Below are 6,741 nucleotides of genomic sequence, written 5' to 3' on the forward strand. Positions count from 1 at the left end.
GAGATATGATGAGGAGAGAGCCGTTCCATTTGATCTTATTTATACCACATAATTACTATATCAACACACTACAATTATTGAAGCTGAAAATATTTTAATTATCATAATTATTTAATTCTATATTTTTGAGTGGTTAATATAATTTATTAAATACTTCATATTGAATCAATGAGCACTAACTACCAAACGTCTGAATGATTTTGTATAGGATTGTTCCAGGCAACATGCATGTACACTTATACACCCCGCTTTTTTTAGTGTACCATCAACATTTTTCTAGTTAAATGGGTTGGTTAATTGTCAATACGCAGCATTAAAAGAACTTTTGTGGTACAGCTAGCAACGCCAATAGAATTGTAACACGTTTCGCTTTCTCTAAGGCTATATATTTTATAAGATACGTGAATCATTAGATAACAGTGGAGATATTTCATCAAAATAAATATAGGCCCAACGGTTGGTCTATTCTAGTTGTTTTAATTAATGTTATGCTAGACAATTTTCAATTAATCAATTCTAATGTGCATTAAATGGATTTTATCTACAGTGGAAATTATATTTGAAATAGGTTTATTCACTTAAATTATTAATTTAAAAAGTAATTAAAATAAATCTATTATCTTCATTCATCTTCATGTGTAAATAAGGAAAATAATGAAAAAAAAATATTTTTTAAGAAAAAAGGAACTCCTAATTGGCTGGAATTCTTTTTATGATAGAATTAATATGAAAAAAATTCTGATTATTAAGAATTTTATTTTTGAAAAAAATTCCGAATGTTTTGTTTTAATTTAAATCAAAGTGATGTGTAAAGTGAAAAGATCTTTCTTGCATAAGGGTTAGAAAGGTAAATGTTAATCATTAGATCTAAACATCAACAATGAAGATTAAAGTTAAGTGTCTTTTTTTAAATAAAAAAAATCAAGCTAAATGAAAATATTATTAAATTGAGTTCTAAGCACAAGAAGTGTCCCAACATGATCAAGTAACATATTACAAAATAGTATATCTCTTAACACAGTAGCTACATCTACATAATAAAAGGCCAACATAAAATAACTGTTGCATCCAGGAATCCAACTACAAGTGAGATTTAAAGTAAATTTTAAGAAAAATATTTTATTTTAAATGAAAGATTATATTGGAAGATTTTTTTCAATACATATGACATTTTGTTTTCTAATAAATTTAGTTTTAATGCTGTATAGAAAATTAAAAGAAAATTTATTTTTATTGATAGACTTAAAACTCGTGTTTTATTACTTTATCCTTGAATCCGCTCTGGTTGCTTTATTTTACACATATACCATAACCAACGCCTCCTAAATTGAGTCACGACCCAGCTTGCATTCCGTATGCCATGACCATGAACTTGATAGAAAATTAAAGTGTCCTTTTTAATCTTAACTATATATTCAGATACGATTTTGTAATCAAAATTTAATTTTTCTCTCCAGTAAACAAATTCTTTGACCAGCAACTATTACAATCCATTAATTATAGAGATTAGTTATGATTTGAATTTAAATTGTAATTGATTCAAATTTTTGTTTATTTTTTCCTTTTTATTTGTGATTCTATTTTGATATTTTGTCCTCGATAATCATGGAGAGATGGTAGAGAGGATCATGTATTTATTCACTATTTCATATCAATGAAAATTATTCGATTCCATTTTCTTGACATGGTATCAGAGCCAACTCCAATTATTTGTTTTCTTTAGGAATTGGAGATTAGCGTCTGACTATGAAAATTGATAATAGGTCAAATGAATCAGATTCTGCTTCACATATGCGGGATCTGTCTTCAATCCCTACACTTGAACGTCTTGATGGTACAAGTTATCCTGAATGACACCAAAAAGGAAAAAAGGCGAAGTCTCCCAAGGACAACTCCACTGCTGGCTGCTGCTACTAGATTTGTTGGTACATTTCAACCAATTTGTGGTCTTCTGTTACTACTAAGGGTAGTGATTGGATAATTGATACAGGTGCAACAAATCATATGACTTGTGATAGAAATATGTTTACACGGTTTTCCTCTAATAGTTCTGTTTCAGTCATTATAAACGCTAATGGTGCTTCTTTCCCAATTATGGGTAGTGGTACAATATCTATTTCTCCCTTGTTATTCATTTCAAATGTGCTTTTTGTTCCTTCTCTGAATTGTAATCTTCTCTCTGTTAGCCAATTAACCCAGTCCCATAATTGTGTTTTCTTGTTCTTTCCTACATATTGTACTCTACAGAATATACATAAAAAGGAGAAGATTAGCAGTGGTAAAAGAAGTGAAGGATTATACTATCTTGAAGGTAATTCTCAATATAATATACCAAAGGAAAAGCATTGGCTCACTCTATAAGTGATGAAACACAAGCTAAGAATAAAAGAGATATTTGGCAATGACATAAGCGATTAGGACATCCATCTTTTAGCTATCTTAAGAGATTATTTCTTTCATTGTTTAACCATTGTCATATCTCTGATTTTAAATGTGAAACTTGTGTAATGACAAAAAGTCATCGCATTACTTTTCCTATAAATAACAGTAGAGCTAATGCTCCTTTCTCTATTGTTCACTCTGATGTTTGGGGACCTGCCCATCTTCCCACACATAATGGAATGCGATGGCTCGTGACATTTGTGGATGACTGCACAAGAATAACTTGGTTATACCTTCTTAAACACAAAAGTGATGTGTAAGGTTTTTCAAGTTTTTCACAAAATGATAAGCACACAATTTAATACTCCAACAAAGATAGTCAAGTCTGATAATGGAGGGGAATACTACAAAAATGAGTTGACAAATTTTATGAAATCTGTTTGTATTCTTCATCAAACATCATGTCCTAATTCCCCTCAGCAAAATAGAGTAGCCGAGAGAAAAAATAGACATCTTTTGGAGGTTACTAGATCACTATTGATTGGCGGTAATATTCCTTCTTACTTATGGGGTGAAGCTTTAAGCTTTGCAGTTTATCTTATTAACAAAGTTCCCTCAAGTGTGTTAAACTTTAAGAGACCTCTTGATACCCTTTCTCATAATTTCACCCTTAATTTTGTCAATTTACCACCCATATTTTTGGTTGTCATATATGTGCATTTGCATCCTCACCAGCGAACAAAATTAGAATCTAGAGCAATGAAATGTGTTTTTGTGGGATACAACACCACTCAAAAGGGATATAAGGCCTACCATCCATCTACAAAAAAGATTTTTTGTATCAATGGATGTTACATTTCGTTAGCATGAACTATTTTTTCCCTTGAAAGCACCTCATTCTTCACCTCAAAGGGAGGGGGGGTGATTTGGAGGTGCAAAATCATGATAGACTTAATCAAGATATCAGGTTATTTGATGTTATGCCAACAACAACAAATGATGGAATTCAAGATAATGGAGATGAGAACGTGGAGGATCAAATTCAGAATAATGTAAATGAGAATATGATCGAAGATGATAGTATAATCTCTCCTTCAACCTCAAATTCACTATGATGTGTCATTATTTTCTCCTATTTCTTAACCCTTTTTGTCACCATTTTAATTACTGATTACCCTTAATTGTCAAATTAATTATGTAGTTTTATCATTTGGGCCTACTGGACTAATTTTGTGTTTTTAATTTAATTTCAGGAGAATTATAAGCAATTGGGTTTGAATCCGGAATTGGGCTTGGACTTGAAGAGAGCAGACAATTTTATTTTATCAAATCTTATCTTATCCAGATTTTATTTCATCTAGATATTATTCCATCTAGATTTTATTTCATCCAATCTTATCTTATCTTATCCAGATTTTATTTCATCCAATCTTATCTTATCTTGTCCAGATTTTATTTTATTTATAGGCTTGGACTTAAAACAGATTTGTAAGCTTTGGGGCTGAGGACCTATATAACAGCACCAAGGTTTTAGTTTTAGAGAGTTTTTCGATAAAGGAGAATAATTCTAGGATTTTAAAATTTCAGTTTTTATTGTTCATGCGCACTGTTCACATAGAATAAAATTCGTTTTCTGCAATTTCATTTCTGCTTCAATTTACTATTTCATTTTCTACTGATTAATGGAAGGCTAAGTCTCCAGCATTGTTTTCTCTTGAGGATCAAGCACATCTCTCTTTGAGGTTTTGTTATTACTATTGAATTCTGATAAGCTTTTCCTCTTCACCAATGACTCTGTATTTGTTGTTATTAATCCATGCATGCTTAGTGCTTGATTAATTGTCTTTGCGCTTAATTTACGTTCTTGCTTAATGATCAATTTCGTTCATGATTAATTGGTGTATGTGTTGCTTAATCACATAATGATAGCCTTATGTTAATTTTTGCTTAGTAATTTAATTTAGGGTTGGATTAAGTGGTTAAACTGATTAAGGATAAATTCTCGTAACCTAGGATAAGAGACTTGCTTGTGAATCAAGGGGAAAAACATGTTTTAATTATGTTATTTTCTAATTCAAATTTTCTTGCTGTTTAATTTACAAAAACAAACAACCCCCCCCAATTCGTTACTGTTTTCTTACTATCTGTTATGAATGTTTGGTTGACCATTGCTCGTTGGGAGACGACCTAGGATCACTTCCTAGATACTACATTTTTAATGTTTATTTGATTCGGGTACGACCTCGATCAAATTTGGCGCTGTTGCCGGCAAGCAGTGGGCCAAAGGTTCATAATAGTGTTTAGTTGTTTTGAGTCTAGCTTTGTTGTTTAGTGTGTGAGTGTGTGTAGTTTTGTTTTGTGTAGTGTTCTGTTTCGCATTTCAGTCGCGTCCCCTGTTTAGCGCTTCCCTGTTTCAGTTGCTCACAAAATTGCGACTGATTTTGTGTAATGCTGATTTTTTTTGTGTAATGCTGTGAACAGAGTTTAGAGACTGAACTAGCGACTGATTTTGCAATTTAATTGGTTATTTTTGTTTTGATATTTAGAGTTGTTATTTTTGGCTGATTTTTTGTGTGGTAGTTTCTTTTGATCCATATTTTGTGTGAAAAATACCAGGAGCACTTGGTGTGGCTGAATTGGAGAGAGACAAAAAAATTTGGGAACTTGTTTTTAGCAAAACTTAAAATGACCATAATTTTTGCTCCGGGTATTAGAATGACTATTATTATATATGCATTTGGGGTAGAAGAAAATTTCCCATGCCATGGCAATCGACCAGAGGTCCATTGCCGTTTTAAACTTGAAAAATCAGCCGTTTACTAAGTTTTTTTTTTCAAGTATCATTGTCCTATTTTTCTAAACTTTGCTTAGGTAGTTTTCATAGTTAAAATTTGAATTTATGTTTGAAATTTTTTGGGTTATCTTTTCATGATTTTAGGGTGTTCCTCACAAATTTTCAGCTCATTTGGATATCGTTTGAGTATAGTTGTAGTTTTACCCCCTTGTTAGGTGCTTGTTGAGAAACACATTATTCGCTGCATATAGTGCATGACTAGGGGCAATCCAGGTGATTTACAACCCGTTGATCCTGAAATAGATAGAACCTTTCATAGATTAGTTAGGCATAGTGTGCATCCTGGTCATTCTGTGCATTTTGAGCATTTTGAGCATCCCGATCATTTTGAGCATTCTGTTGTTGGTGATTCTGAATATTCTGATTTTGAGCATTCGACTGTTAATTTTCACACTAAGAACATGGCTCAACCTCCACCTCGTGAGATGGCTGCACATGATTTCACTTATGAAAGCTTGTGCATTCAATATCTTGATGAGGGTGTTCCATATGTTCTCAAGACTGGACTAATACATTTGCTGCCCAAGTTTCATGGTCTTGCAGGTGAAGATCCTCATAAGCATCTTAAGGAGTTCCATATTGTTTGTTCCACCATGAAGCCCCCTGATGTCCAAGAAGATCATATCTTTCTAAAGGCTTTTCCTCATTCTCTGGAGGGAGTGGCAAAAGATTGGCTGTACAACCTTGCTCCCAGATCCATCTCCAGCTGGGATGACCTGTTCTTGGAGAAATTCTTCCCTGCATCTAGGACCATTGCCATCAGAAAAGACATTTCAGACATCAGGCAACTTAGTGGAGAGAACTTGTATGAGTAATGGGAAAGATTCAAGAAATTGTGTGCGAGCTGTCCTCACCACCAGATTTCTGAGCAACTCCTTCTTCAATATTTTTATGAGGAACTTAGCAACATGGAGATGAGTATGATTGATGCTGCCAGTGGTGGAGCTCTTGGTGATATGACCCCTACTGAGGCTAGGAATTTGATTGAGAAGATGGCTTCCAACTTCCAACAATTAAGTGCAAGAAATGATGCTATTGTCCTTAGAGGAGTTCATGAGGTGGTCACCGATTCATCTTCATCTACTGAAAATAAAAAGCTTGAGGGAAAACTTGATGCCTTGGTTAACCTAGTAACTCAGCTTGCCATGAATAAAAAATCTGCACCTGCTGTAAGAGTCTGTGGTCTATGTTCTTCTGCAGATCACCATACAGATCTTTGTCCTTCTTTGCAGCAATATGGAGTCAATGAGCAACCTGAAGCTTATGCTGCAAACATTTATAATAGACCCCTTCAGCAGCAAAACCAACAACAACAGACTAATTATGATCTTTCAAGCAACAAATACAATCCAGGTTGGAGGAATCATCCAAATCTGAGATGGGCAAGTCCTCCACAACAACAACAGCCTATCCCTCCCTTCCAGAATGTTGCTGGTCCAAGCAAGCCATATGTTCCTCCTCCAATGCAGCAACAACAAAGACAACAGCCAATTGAGGCCCCTCCT

General features: G+C 33.6%; 1 non-coding gene across 1 annotated transcript; it reads right to left on the reverse strand.

Annotated features, from left to right (window-relative positions):
• Positions 1-5,991: 5,991 nt before the first annotated feature.
• On the reverse strand, positions 5,992-6,098 carry LOC113001290 (small nucleolar RNA R71). The gene has a single exon (XR_003266609.2). It is a non-coding gene; the product is annotated as a small nucleolar RNA R71 (small nucleolar RNA).
• Positions 6,099-6,741: the final 643 nt, after the last annotated feature.

The sequence above is a fragment of the Glycine max genome, chromosome 3, assembly GCF_000004515.6.
Source record: "Glycine max cultivar Williams 82 chromosome 3, Glycine_max_v4.0, whole genome shotgun sequence".
Taxonomy (NCBI): domain Eukaryota; kingdom Viridiplantae; phylum Streptophyta; class Magnoliopsida; order Fabales; family Fabaceae; genus Glycine; species Glycine max.